This window comes from Adiantum capillus-veneris, chromosome 25 (assembly GCF_014529385.1).
Source record: "Adiantum capillus-veneris isolate H3 chromosome 25, ASM1452938v2, whole genome shotgun sequence".
NCBI classification, from domain to species: Eukaryota; Viridiplantae; Streptophyta; class Polypodiopsida; order Polypodiales; family Pteridaceae; genus Adiantum; species Adiantum capillus-veneris.
In genome coordinates, this window is record NC_140955.1 from 118,845,854 (window position 1) to 118,861,453 (window position 15,600).

A 15,600-nucleotide genomic window follows, 5' to 3' on the forward strand; every position below is an offset into this window, starting at 1 on the left:
ACATCATGGATGTTACGGAGGAGGAACCTAAAGAGAAAACAACCTCAACAATACCTAGAGTGGAGGAGCCAGTTCTTGACGAATTGGTAAAAGGTATTCAAGAATTGAATTTGAATTTTAAAGCTGGTAAATTTGATGGACTAGCTGCAAAGGGGTCTACATATGAGCCTAGACAGCAGCCACCACGCAAAGGCTAGGACCGATGCATGTGGTGTGACAGTGAAGACCACAAGTATGTTAAGGAATGTGATGATTTTGACGAAGCATATAAAAAAAATGTGGTGTTCTGGAAGGACAAGAAGATACACCTTAGGGCAACAGGTGAGATGCTTCGCCTGAACTTCGGTAGGGGTGGCATGAAGAAGATAGTTGATGAGATTCATCATAATGTTGCTCTTGTGGAGGCAGCTGCATATGGGCTGCAAGTCTGCGGGAAGGGTGATGAAGATGGTGCAGGTACCAAGGGTCAATTATGGCCTTATGCTTTGAAGACATCAGAAACTGGACAGGTAACTTATGGGAAGCTGCGGCAAGTAGGGAATTCAATTCGAAAAACCACAAGGTGGACTGATCCAATGGATTCCCTCTCGATGTATGCGTTCATTGCGAAGTCTCAAGCTAATGAGGCTATGGTGGAGGAAAAGCGGAAAAGAGATAAAGAAGCTCCTAGGACATCGAAAAGGACAACGAGGTTCAACAGCAAAAAAGAAGAAAGTCCTGCTCCTAAGCCCGCTCCTGAAGTGGTGATGGAGGAGGCACCTAAGGACAAAAAGCAAGGTAAACCAAGGGGACCCTCTTATAAGCTCAAGTCTGACATTGAATTAGCTACAGATTTTAAGAAAGTCTTTGAAGAGCGAATTTTGAATAGCAAGGTGGAGCTCACATTGGGTGATATATTGGGCATTTCCAAACGTGAGTTTCATGAGGAGATAATAGATATCATCAAAAGGAAGCGGCAGATACCAAGTGAACAGGAGCCGGAGTCAGTGAAGAGCCAGGCGGTACGCCACATTGAAGCAATTCTAGACGACTATGAAGAGTATTTGGCAAATCTTGAAGAAGAAGAAGAGTCGAGGTGTTTGGTGGTGTCAAATCCAACCGTACCTGAGGTAAGGCATGTTCATTTCGATGAAGAAGAAGATAGTGAAAGCATACCAAGGAGTCACTTTTCAAGGACTCATTGGGCAAGAGCAACAACAAAAACTGTTGTAAAGCTTGGCGACATCGAAGAACCGGTCTTAGCACTCATAGATCATGGATCGGAGATCAATTTGATGGCTAAAAGCTTGCACAAAAAGGGGAAATGGCCTATTGATGTGGACCATGGTTGGCGGATTCGAGCTGCCAATATGCTTCCAGGCGACCTCTATGGTGCATGTGCCAATGTTAAGGTAACTGTAGGGGATGTCTGTGATGAGCAAAACTTCTTTATACAGGAGCATTCCTCTTATCCTCTAATTCTGGGGCAACCATACATTACGGCTGTGCGAATGGAAACCAAAGTGTTGGATGATGGTGTCGGGGGATATGGGTTCGCGAGGTGAGCCGGGTCAGCACCTGGCTGCTTGCTGTGGGAAATAAGAGAGACAAGACGCACGGCACAAGGCAACAGATCCTTTCAACGCTTTAAATACTTAAAACTCGACAATCGAAATGGTTTAAACTGCTAATGATTAGCCGAAGTGGAATTCGATTACAAATGTGTGCCGTTAACGGCACTGATGGAGTTAGGAGAGTTTAATGCTCTCGAATTAGATCAAGACTGTAAAATTTCCACTTATACTCGCCATTAGAGTCTTTATAAGCTGATTAGGAGGTAAGTATCCGACAAAATCCCCTGCTTGATACCCTTGTATCTTCCAAATACAGTAGAGAGAGTTTATCCTCTCTCCTTGCTTACTCGAGAGCGAGTCTCCTCCAGTTTACCAGAAGGCCGAGAGAGATAGAGCCCTTTGATTTGCCTTACTTCTTCCTTCTTTGGTAACCGACTTCAAAAGAGAGAAAGAAAGAGCGAGTTTTGACTTCCCTTGGTTTGCTTGTCCTGCCTTGCTTCTTTGTCCTTGATTTGCTTTAATCATTGCACGCTTTGCTTGCACGATTTAACCTCGACAAGCTTCTCTTTTCTTGCTTGATTGGATTGAAGATCGAGAGAGAGAAACCTCGCCTTGGCTCCCTTCACCTCCTCGCCTTGGTTACCCTTGCTTCGTTCAAGCTCGAGAGAGAGATCTTGCTTCCCGCTCCCCTTTCTTGCCTTCGTGCCCTCGAGCTTATCTCTCCCCTTTTGCTCGTTTGCTTGCCTCAAGGATGTGTGTGTGTGTGTGTGTGTGTGTGTGTGTGTGAGAGAGAGAGAGAGAGAGAGAGAGAGAGAGAGAGAGAGAGAGAGAGAGAGAGAGAGAGAGAGAGAGACTCCCTTTGCTTATGCACGAGTTCTTCCCCCTTCTTCTTCTCCCTTCGAACCTCTCTGCCTTCCTCGCTTGTTGTCCTCTTGCCCCGTTAATAGCCTCCCCTTTTTTTTTCTTGGAGTCCTCGTTATGCCCTTTAAAAAACCTCAGCCCATCAGTCACGGCGCCGTGATTGATGTGGCGCGGGACGCGGCTTGATGACGTGGCAGTGGCGAATTTTGAGCAGCACCAAATTTTCCTCCTTCACCATCATAAAGTTGCGCCTTGGAGAGCTGTCCAACTTTCGACTCTTCACCACTCCCGTTGCGACCTACGCGAGCATGGCTTCCTCTCTTGCACTGCTGCCCGCTGCTCACGCCCTGGGCCTTCTCTTCTTTTCTTTGCTTACACACTTAAGCCCTTTAGTTTACAAGGTGGGCAACCCTTAATTGGCTTGGGTGGCCATTTGATTGTCTTGGGCGGCCATTGGCCCTTTTGTGATCATGGGAGGTCCTTCCCGGCGGCCTTTTTAATTCATTGGCTTGGGCGGGTGACTTCATGGTGGCACCACATTTTGTACACATATCGGCTGAGCATTGCCAAGCACAACACCTTCCTCGAGTGGCCCCCGTCGAGCTAGGCCTATCCCACGATGAGTACGCTCCATGAGATGACATTTAGGACTATGAGCTCATCAAGTGCTTTCGTAATAGCACCACTTTTAGTATGCATAATCTAGCAAAGCATTGCTAAGCACGACATTTTAATGCTTCTCGAGCTCAATCCACTTAGCATATTTATCATCCAAGGTACTGCTAAGCACATCAGTCGTATCTTCATTAACTGGTCATGAAATACAATTTAATTGAAGCACCAGTTAACAATGCACTGCAAGAGATGAAATACCGAACAAGATTCCATTTCCCAAAACCTGACTGAAGCTCAAAATTTCCCAGATGGCACTCCATCCGAGCGGACCGGATTGGTACAGAACCGGCCCCCTGTGAATCTTTAACGGCCAATATCTTGGCGACCGGGACTCCGATTGCTGATCTGAAAAAACCGACGCGCTCCACAAAGTGAGCACTTCAGGCCCATGCATTCATTTCATTTTTGTCACCTCATCTGCAGTTGCCCAATCCGGTACGGATCTGCAATCGACATAAACTTCAAACTGCCATAACTTCTTCAACGTAGCTCCAATCGACGAGCCGTAAAGACAGGCTGGTAGAGCACTTCAAACACTGCAGTTCTAGATCATAATCTCTCATCTGTGCTCACTTCAAGCATAATCATTTTTGGCATCATTAAGGCATCTGTTGGCCCTTTTAAGCCACATCTGACATACATTAATCATTAAACTTGGCTTGTTAACAAGCCATGATCACTGACCACTTAATGTTTAGGCTTCAAGAAGCTTAGCTTGCATTTCTCTGCTCTTTTTCTCTACATGGCAGCGGAGCTGCACGACAATGGCTCGGCCTATGCCAGGGTTCGGAGCCATGATGGTAAGAAAGCAGTGCAATTCTTGACTGTATGTGTTGACCATGCTAGGAATAAGGACAGTCTACGTGATCATCCAATGCCGAAGATACGCAAGGAGTTTAGAGAACACAGGTTTGCACAGGATTTTCTCGGAGTGCCATTATAAAGCGGGACTATGGTGGTACAAGTGAGGAGAAGTTCTCGCAAAGAGAAGCTTTCTCTTCGGGGTTTTTGGGGTTAACATCTGAAGGTTCAATCTCTTTCAGAAAATTTAATGATTTGCCGAAGTGGGAAAAATAGTATGTTTCAGGTATTCAAAGTGAATTGCAGGGTTGTGATGTGCTTGAATCTGATGATGTGATTTCAGGAGTCTTTGAAGAGGTATCTTATGAAGATACTATGTCAGTGCTTGAAGAGATCATGCAAAACAGGTTACAAAGTGGAACTGAAGTAGTCAAGGTCCATTCAATGGACATGTATGATGAGTTAAGTTTATATGAAGCACTTATGCATATTGAAGACGATTCAGGTGAAACTGTTGAAGCATAGGTAGAGACAAAATACAAGACTGTTGCAAAGAAAGTGAGGCCAGTGGCTACACCGCTGCCAGAAGGAAGTGATGGGATGATCAAAGAGGCTTCTCGACACAAATTCCTTTCCAAAGTAGTCACTTGGTGGTACCCCAAAAAGTGAAATAGTGGTACTAAGGACATACTACAGCAGCTGAAGGTTGGAGAAGACGGTTTCCTCAATGAAGAGGAGATCAAATGTTTTCAAGGTATGCTCGAAAAACATGGTAAAGCTTTCGCTTTTGAGCCAAGTGAGATAGGGTGTGTGGATCCGAGTGTTGTTTCACCAATGGTTATTTTCATTGTTCCACACATGCCATGGAGCTTGCGTCCTATTCCAACTCCTAAAGCTCACTTGCCAAAGCTCATCAATTTGCTTAATGGAAAGATTCAAATGGGAATTTTGGAGCCGTCATGTGCTCCGTATTCCAATCGATGGTTTACTGTTCCGAAGAAAAATGGTACATTAAGGTTCATTCAGGATATGCAACCGGTTAACAAGGTAACAATCTGCAATGTGGGTACTGGCCCAATTGTGGATGAATTTGCTGAGGCCTTTGCAGGTAGATCTATTTACTCCATGGGCGATCTTTATTCAGGGTATGATCAATTCTAGTTAGCTTTGGAGAGCAGGGATCTTACTACAATGCGTACTTCTCTTGGTTTGGTAAGGATGTGCACTCTACCACAGGGTGCTACTAATTCAGTAGCTCATATGATGAACGTCATGAATAAGGTATTAAGGGACTTTATCCCACATGTTACCATGCCTTTCATTGATGATCTACCAATTAAGGGTTGTGAAGAAGGCTCAAAAGATGAAGCAAAAGTCCAGAGGGGGTGCAGACAGTTTGTTGCTCAACATATTGCTGACTGTGATGCTATATTATCAAGGCTTGAAGAAGTTAACACTTTCAGGTCAAAAATCAACTTTTGGAGCTAAGGAGGTCTTAATTGTGGGACACATGTGCAGTCCTGAAGGAAGAAGGCCAAGTCCAACAAAAGTTGAAGCAATCCAAAAGATGAAGGATACATGTTCTTCAGTTATACTGAGGTTCGTCGATTCTTAGGCGCGTGTGTGTTCTATCGTATTTGGCTGCCACACTTTGCTCATGTTGTAGAGGTGCTGTATCAATTGCTATGAAAAGGTAAGAGGTTTGTTTGGAAAGAAGTTCACACACAAGCTATTAAGAATTAAAGAAGATGCTTCTTGAGGCTCCTACCTTGAGGAAATTTGATTATAAATGCGACAGCCAATTATTTTAACAGTTGACACTAGCCCGACAGGTATTGGATGGGCTATAGGTCAAGATGATGCTGAAGGACATAGGTATGCGGTGAGATTTGGAGCCAAGGTGCTCAATGCTCGTCAACGAGGATATCCACAGGTTAAGAGGGAACTTTGGGGTGTTGCTACTGCTCTAAGGACCAATAAAGAATACTTTATTGGAGCTTCCGTTGTGGTAGAGACAGATTGCTTGCCACTGATAGGGATGATTGCAAATTGCTCTACTCCGGACATTGCCATGCTACGATGGATAGCGTATATCAAGTCTCTTAACCCTAAATTTTGTCATATTGTAGGTAGAGATAACCCTGTTGTAGATATGTTATCAAGAGCCAGGTTTGAAGATGAAGAAGAGATGCTGACCACGAGTGATGATGTTGGCTTGAAGTTCTACACGTCTATTTATCTACATGCCAAATGTGGTAGTATTGCTCATGTTTTTGAAGTCTTTTCTGAAGAGTTTTATGATGGAGAGTGGCTTATGATTGGCCGCTACCTAAGTACTCTCACTAGACAAGAAGGATGGAGTGGTCAACAATTCAAGAAGATCAGGAAAAAGGCAGACGGACATTTATGGAAGCAACCAAAGCGCCTAGGAGGGGTACCATAACGAATTATTTGCGACAAAGCGACCCAACAACAGGTGATTAAAGAGTTTCATGAAAGTCTATGGGATGGACACAGAGGATCCTGGGCAACCTTTTTCAAAATTAAAAACCGATATTGGTGGAGAGGTATGTACAAAGATGTGGTTCAATTTGTGGAATCATGCTTAATATGTCAACAATACTCTAATGTGCGACATAGAGATGGGTTGCATCCCACATATCCACTGGCTATGCACTACAAGTGGGTGGTGGACCTTATTACAATGCCAGTAGGAGTGTGGCAGATGAGATATATTGTCCTTGCCACGGAAGATCTTACAAATCAAGTTGAAGGCAGAGCTTTGCGTATCAAAGCTACCAGTTCAGTATGCAAGTTCTTGCTTGAAGATGTTGCATCCCACATATCCACTAACTATGCACTACAAGTGGGTGGTGGACCTTATTACAATGCCAGTAGGAGTGTGGCAGATGAGATATATTGTCCTTGCCACGGAAGATCTTACAAATCAAGTTGAAGGCAGAGCTTTGCGTATCAAAGCTACCAGTTCAGTATGCAAGTTCTTGCTTGAAGATGTTATCTCCAAGTATGGGTGTGTTGGCAGAATTACTGCAGATAGAGGGGAGCTGGATGCAGATGAAGCTCGAGAGTTTTTTGCTCGTATGGGCATTAAACTCGCCCTCACCACAACATATAATCCAGAAGGTAACGGGAAGAGTGAAAGAGGACATCTGCCTATTGTTAAAGCTTTAGCAAAGGCGTGTGAAGGACATATTGGTGATTGGCCTAAACTCTTGCCATTTGCTTCGTGGGCTAATCGCACTACTCACAGTTCAGTTTTACAAGATTTATGCCATTCGAATTAATGTATGGGCAGAAACCCATTATGCCTATAGAGGAAGCAGTTACAACTTGCGCCATAATGCCATGGGAGGAAGGTATGTCTACTGAAGACTTGCTTGCTCTACGTATTTGGCAGCTTGAAAGGCGTCAAGAGGATATAGAGCAGGCTAAAGAGAAGCTTAAGGAGGCAAGATTGAAGAACAAGGCAGCATTTGATGGAAAGCATAGACTGCGACCACATGCTATCAAGGAAGGTGACTGGGTACTTGTCTATGACAGTAGCTTGGAGAACCAATACTCTGCTATGCGAAAAATGGTTAAACGGTGGTTTGGACCATATGTGGTGCAACATGTTTTTGATAATGCGACATATCAATTATGTGAACTAGATGGTACTATGCTTAAAGAGCCTATTGCAAGGAAAAGGATCAAGTTGTTCAAGAAGCAAGAAGGTGAGATTGTTCTTGAAGATTCCCATTCAGATCCGCCTCCAGAGGATCATGTTATGTACACATGAGATGATATGTTTGATGATGATTTCAATGAAGCTGATTAAGTGCAATTGGCACAGACCGGAGGCTGTGCGGGTTTAGAGGGGGTGAATGTCGTGGAGCTCCGCTCCCATGCAAAGAAAGATTCCAGGAAAATGCACATCAAGTTTGTTTGAAGCTTATATGTTTAATGAACAGTGATTAAGGGCTGGTTGTAGGCCGAGTTCAATGCTGAATGTATGTCAAATGCGGCTGAAAGGTTCAAAACATGCCTTAATGATGTTAAAAAGTGTTATGCTTGAAGGGAACATGAATGGGGTATTGTGTCCTAGAGCTGCAGTGCTCGATGTGCTCTACCGGCTTGTCTTTACGGCTCGTCGATTGGAGCTACGATGAAGAAGTTATGGCAGTTTAAAGTTCAAGTCGATTGCAGAACCATGCCGGATTGGCCAATTGCAGCTGAAGGGACAAGAATGAAATGAATGCGTCAGGCTGAAGTGCTCACTTTGCGGAGCGTGTCGGTATTTTTAGATCAGTGATCGGATTTACGGTTGTCAAGTTATTGACCGTTTAAGATGCACCAGGGGTCGGTTCCGTACCAGTCTGGTCGGCTCGGTCGGAGTGCTATTTTGAGTTTTACCCAAGTTTTGAAATGCACATATTGCGGGGAAAGGCCAACAGTGCTGCGGCTCGCTGTAGAAAACTGAGTTGCTTGGCAGAGCCTTGGCCGATATGTATGCAAAATGTGGTGCTGTTACGAAGGCACAAAAAGTTCTTGTTGAGTTCTCTGTCAAAAATGTTGTCTTTTGGAATGCAATGAGTATGGGCGATGCCTTAGCCGGCACTGATGTGTATGCCAAAAAGGGTTGTACCGAAGAGATTTTGCAAGGTATACCAAATATGATGCCTTATTTTGCGGATCAATGCTTGATCGATGCCACATGCTAAATTAAGTGCCTTTATGTATGCTAAATGGGGTGCCCTATAAGGGTCACCCACCTAAAATAGAGCAAGACCGGCTGCCCATTAATAAAGGGGAACCTAAACCCTTAAGGGTGTGAAGCCAAGCATGGTGAAGGCATGCAGGCAGCGAAGAAGAATGCGCAGGAAAGAAGGTGTGCTCATAGCGCGCGGTAGAGCGCTCGGATGGCACCGCCACAGAGTCGAAAAATGACCAGAAGGCCGTCGCGCTCGATTCTGGTGCCACTCTCGCCGAAATCCGAGATACTCGCCCCGACCCTGCCATGTCATAGGGAAGGTACCCATTAGCGATGTTGCTAATGGGTAGGCGGTTTTTTTAGCAAAAGGGGAGGCCCATGCAACTATAAAAAGAAAAAGGAATGGATTCCTTCACATAATCATCTTGGGGGACTCTTCTCTCCTCCTCATAATCTCCTTAGGCTCTGAAGCTCCGTCCTCATGCCTTCGAGCTCTCAAGCTCCTTAAGCTCGGATTTCTTCACCTCACCATCGTGAGTTCTCCTCCTCCTCCTAAGCTCCATATCCTTAAGCTCCGGATAATCCCCAAGCTCCTAATCTCCTCCTCATAAGGAAGAAGCGCTTAAGCTCCTTGGAAGGGACATAGTCTCAAGCTCCTCATAAGCGGGTAATCTTCAAGCTCTTAATCCCGGTAATCTTCAAGCTATTAATCCTCGTAATCCTAAGCTCTAAAGCTCACTTAATTAAGTTCTTAAGCTCCTCTTCATAATCCACAAATTCTTAATCTCCCCGTAATCTCTTAAGCTCAAAAGCTCGCATAAAAGCTCTTAATCTTGCATTAATTGCGGGGAAGCTCTCTCGGATTCCCTAAGCCCAATTAAAGCTTCAAAGCCATCATTAGACATTCGAATCGGAAGCAGAAGGCAGAGTAAGCAGAATTCTATTAATTTTTCTGTTTAGCACCTGGATTAAGGCAAGATTTCTTCTTGTAAGGAGCATTAAGCCTCTATTAGGGATTGATAAATCATGGAGTCTGGCGATTAACTAGAATTAGGCAAACTGCATGTTTTGAATATTGTTGTCGGTAATTGCATCTGCTACACCTTTTTTCCCACACCTCTCACAGCCAGGGGCCCGGTGCCTTCCTGGCTCACCTTTCGCACAATTATCCCCCGACAACGAGCTCATGTAACTTTTGGAAATCATCCAAGTTCTCCAACACGTACTGGTGAAGTGTGAGACCATGCATTTGACAAATATCCCAATATTTTTCATTGTAATCTTATTCATTCTTGAGGACACCCCCCTGAAGCGGGTTTCGGCTTTTAACTCATCCATGACATGTCGGTATCCCCTTCAAGTGATAGATTTGCTTTCATGGCTTATAGTTTATCTAGGTTGCATTGCAATTGATGAAAATCAATCCAATTATATAGATATGTGTTTACATTGTCCTCATTGGAATTTTAGTCTTCACCATGAAACATACACTACTTGGTATTCTTTAACAAAGCTGTGGATTTTTTGTTTTCAACTTCTTTGTTATTTCAATGGTTTATGGGGTTTAGGGCTACAAGAATGAAAAAGAGGTTGGGAGGTAGGAGAAGCTCAAAGATACACAACACAAGAAGTAGAATTACAGAGTTGCATGTACAAAGAGAACCGATGTTCTAGAATTGTTCATATATACAAGCCAAGGGAAACACCTACTAGTCAAGGAAAAAATTTCACTTACAATCCTGAGTGTGTCCACACACGTTGGAGAGGGGGAATGAATGAACACACCCGGCACAAAAAAGACTACCTCTCTATAGCCCAAGGCGTACACAACAGCCCAATCCACTAGAGTTCACCTTTGAAACTCATGACACACGCTGGCAGGCCATTGCCCGCACACACACCGACACGTAAATTGAAACCACACTCTCACTTCCATTCCACACACAAAGAAGGGGTCTGGGGGGGCGGACACATCCGCACCGACACCGCACACACAAGCAGAAGAAGTACAGAAGGAGGGGTAGGGGAAACAAAGCGAGAGAAACATTACGGAGGCTTCACCACTACTCAATCACTCTTTACAAGTCATTTACATCAAACGGCGCACCCACATGGTCATCGGGCAAGAAAATGCACACTTGGGGCTTTACAGGCACACACCTCTGCACAAAAATCTCCCTCAAGAACTCACACACACACACTCTATCATGGCTCTCTGTAGGCTCACCGGCTCAAGCTCCTGGCAAGAAGCCTATTGTGGAAAAAAGCATCTAAAATGGCTAAAAAATGGCTCATATAGGGGTGCCCCTTTCAATTTGGGCATCTGGGCTTTGATTGGTCCATCTTGCATCCACATTTGGTAACTTTGGGAGGAGGTAGCCGCCTCTGGCTTCATCTGCTCTCTATCTCTTCTTTTGCACTTGAGGTGGAGTGTCGCTAGTGCCCCTTGACAATTTTTAATTTTTATTCTTTTCTTTCATTTTCACCCATTGGGAGGCTTCCTCTTACACTACTCCTTTGATCTCCTCTTTTGACCCTTTGATCGGCTCTTTGCTTGATCCACCCTCCACCAGCCTTCTTTCTCCTCACTCTTGGTTCCGGCCTTTGGGTGGCCCTTTGCTCTGCTTTGCTCGGCCCTTCCCTCTCTCTTGCCTTCACCTCGGACTGCCCTCTTGGATCCCTTTGCACATGGCCCTCTTCTCGCAGGCTCTGCCTCTTGGCTCGTGGCTTTGACCACTCCCTCTCTCTCTCTCTCTCTCTCTATATATATATATATATATATATATATATATATATCCATGGAACTCACCCCTTACCTCATGCCCCGAGCACACTTCACATTGCCCATAGAATACATCCCCCACCCCTCGGCACTAGCGACATCGCTTGTGGGGTTGGGGGGGGGTCTCTGCCTTCAAAAGATTGGGTGGGGCTGTCGCTCGTGTGAACTCGGCCCTTTGAGGGCGCCATGCCACATCACCAACTTGGTCAAAGTCAACCACTGGCGCAATGGGCCGTCGCCAGAGGGCAGCGACACTTGCACCGGCCAAAACGCCAATGTTGCGCACCCCTGCATGGCTGCGAGCACAGCCAACAGAGCCACCACAACACCTAGTGCTCATCGCCATCGCTAGAGCTCCAAGGGAGAATCTCTCCCATGTGACAATTACAAATGGGCCACACCCCTGGTCTTATGCACCCATTGCCCGCCAATGAGCCCCCCATGTGGGGTTTTTCCACCTCTACGTGGCAGCAGATGGATGCTCCCACTTGGAATGACCTCCAAAGCCCAAAAACCCTCTTGAAATTCCCCATTTAGCCTTCAAAAAACCCTTTTCCTCTGCCACCTTCAACCCCTTGTAGCTCCTCGCTCGAGCATCCAATATTCATGCCATCAAGTATGGCCAAGAGTCCTTCTTCCCATCTTTGAACTTGCTAGTCCCTGCCATAGTCCGGCTCTACCTTGGCCTTGGTCCACGCGTTCGAAAACTAGAAAAAAATCATATATACCTGTATGCTCGGCATTAACTTACACATTTGACTCGCCCTATCTCGGCCATCGGGAACCCATTTGCCAAGCCATCAGTTATGTCCAGCTCCATCCATCACCCACTACCTTCTTGAGCTCTATCAAGGTTCAAAAAATGCCAAATGGCATGATTCCCCACGCGGCCAACTCGGTCCATAACTGGCCCCCAAAAGATCTTCTTATGGCCATAAGTTGCTATCCAGAGCTCTGATTAGCAATCCAAAAAGAGTGGCATGCTCCATAATTTGAGCTTTACACATCTATCTGCTGACATCTGCCTGGGCCATCTGTCCCCACCAGCTACCCTTTCCATCGGGGATCTGCTAAACCTTCTAACTTCAAACTGCAATATCTTGCACACCAGGGCTCTATTTGATGAGCCGTCTGGACTGCCATCTAGAGCACATCAAACACTATATTCTAGAACATTGACTTGGCACTCTGAGCACCTTTACCTGCTATCCCATATGGACCATCCTTGAGCCTTTTTGACCTAAAAAGCCACATTAAGCATACATTCCCACTACCATTGGTCTGTCGAGGGACTTCATACCTGGTCTAGCCTTCTGCACTGCACCTGCCTATACCCTTTTCTTAGCATAGATCACTTTCTTACACATACCAACTTTGGTTGCACCAACGTCGCTACCATATACAAATACCCCATGGGAGTGATGTGATGAACATGAGCTTTTGATCTTGATGTATAGTGTCGTGCAAGACCCCATGAAATGTGATCCATTCTCACAAAGGGGAGTAAGCTCAAAGCTTTGAAGTTCTCACAAGGTAGAGCCTTTGTAAATAGATCTTTAGAATTGTCCCACAAAGACACTTACGCCAAATTGATCTCTCTTGTGCAGAATCTCTCCTTCACAAAAATTATAATACACATGAATGTGCTTAGTGCGAGCAGGAAATATTGGGTTCTTTACAACTATCAATGTGCCCTCAATGCTAGTGAATATAGCAATGGTGTACAATTATCCAGCACCCAAACACACTCAAGTAAAGTTGTGAAAGCTACCTTGTACTCATCTTGAAGGGGCCAAGGTAGGTTGCTTCTTATTAAACCACAAGTTACGAAACATATATTAAGTATGCACTCAAGTATACTTTACATATTCCTGTTATTCTACCCATAGACAATTCATTAATAACATCAACCTCCTTATCCATTCAACAAATTCTCTTGTAAGGGTATTATTTAAGATATGAAGTGCTCACATATCTTTTGTTAATTGCAAATCCTTTCTAAAGTTCCGTAAATGTGAGTGACATAAAGATGCACTCACAATATCCGCACACTTGTGTACAAACCCCCAAAGAAAAGCACCTTTTCACCAAACAATATATCATTTTGCATGATGTACCTTAACATTGTATCTAGTGCCTTTTATGCATATCTATTGGGCATGGAAGGCTCATCCCATATGGTTGAGGTGGTCCCTTCAAAAGTTGTGTAAGCTAACTATTTCCTTTGATATTGCATGTCGATTCTAAATGCAACTCTAATGGTACTTTAAACCTTGAGCAACCAGTTCCTGTATTGCTAGGAAGTAAAGTTGTAATGCCAAATGATACACATGGCAAAGCAACCTTCACTTGACCACGAATGCAAGAAATCAAGGATCCATCTAGAAACAAAATAGTTCCTTCTGCTTTATCAACTGCATTCCTGACTTTATAATATGCAATGTGCTACCCATGATTCAAAGATCTTTCCATTTGAGCTACCAAATCCTTTTGTTCATGTGCATTGAACATTGTCTCCTCGCTTAGCAATCCATTATCATGCTAAAATAAATATGATTCATGTATGTTTTGTATTGGAAACAAGTAAAAATGTCATTTTCCATACTGTTGCAGCATATATTCCAAGGTAGATAATGCTTAGCTCTTTGCTATCTCATGACGAACATGCTCATCATGTGTGCATATGCACACATTTTTTCAAAAAAATGTTGAGATGTCAAGCTCAACATATGCTACTTACTCCTAGATAACTATTGCCGACAACCATCATCACTAGCACTATGCTTTTTCACCAATGATACTACAAGTGGACTACACCGACTTGGTCTACCTACCGGAGTCATGGCACACAACATGGTATCAGAGGTTGGTTGTGTCTAAGGAGCTTGGAGTAGCTGAAGAAGCATTCTCATGATTCTCAAGAGCCATCGCCAAATGAACAAGGTACTTCTTTTTGGAGATTGTGCACCTCGATTTTGTGTGTAGTCATTTGGGATGCTGTTGTGCAGCCAAATTTTTGATCCAGGTGCATTTTGATCCCCATTTTTCAATAAGTGTGTGTTCGCATGAATGCTAAGGTTTGGGTTTCTATAGATCTACATTTTGGTGGTTCAGAAAGTTATATTTTGGCTACAATGTTTACAAATACTATTTAGCAATGTAGAATATGTATTTGTGCACATATTTTGGTGGTGTAGAAAGTTTTATTTTGGCTGAGTGTTTATAGATATTGTTTAACACTATAGAATAGGTACATGTGCACATATTGTGGTAATGACTTGCTATTTTTAGCAAGCTCTCAGATGTAGTGCAAAGTAGTGAAATTCTACAAGTATGTCATCAAGCAATGATGATCATATTGATGGTGACAACAATGGTTCTGAGTAGAGTTTAGATGAGGAGTTTGGCCTACCCTCTATGAAGAATCCAGGTGCAAATAAGGCACCTAAAACTGATATTGGACCACAAAGATCTGTGAGAGTAAGAAATTCTATGTAGAGATTGACTCATGACAGTTATGTGGCTGGCCATTGTGCATATATGGCCAAGATTACAGAGAAGGTAGAGCCCCTTTTTTTTGAGGATGTTGTCAAGGATGGAAAATGGTAGTAAGCTACGGATGAAGAAATAGTTTACCTTCATGAAAATGGAACATGGGAGTTAGTGCCATTATCAGAGGAAAATAATTGGATGTTAAGAATGCTTCCTTGCATGAAGACTCAGAGGAAGTTGTGTATATGATGCAACAAAAGGTTAATGTGAATATGAGAACATGACCATGTATGCAAGTTAAAGAAATTATTATATGGGCTGAAGCGAACACTTAGAGCTTGGTACAAGAGGCATGTGGCGTTCCTCATCTCTTTGGACCTTTGAATGTTTGATGCAGATCATTCTTTGTGTGTGCAAAATAATGATGCAAGAATTGTAATTATTTGCGTCTCTATGAATGACTTGATTCTTGGTGGTGATAATGGGGCTCAAGTAGAGAGTGTACAAGCTCTACTTATGTAGGAATTTGAGATGAAAGATATGGGAGATTTGAGTTACTTTTTGGGCATTGGTTTTATTAGCACTCAAGAGGTGTATGGCTATCACAAAGGTAGTATGCTTTGGACATGTTGACAAAGTAAGGTAAGGACGATTGTAAGCCCATCAAAATGCCCTAAGATGAGAATTTGAAACACTATCATGTCCAATAAATTCTCCAAAGATAG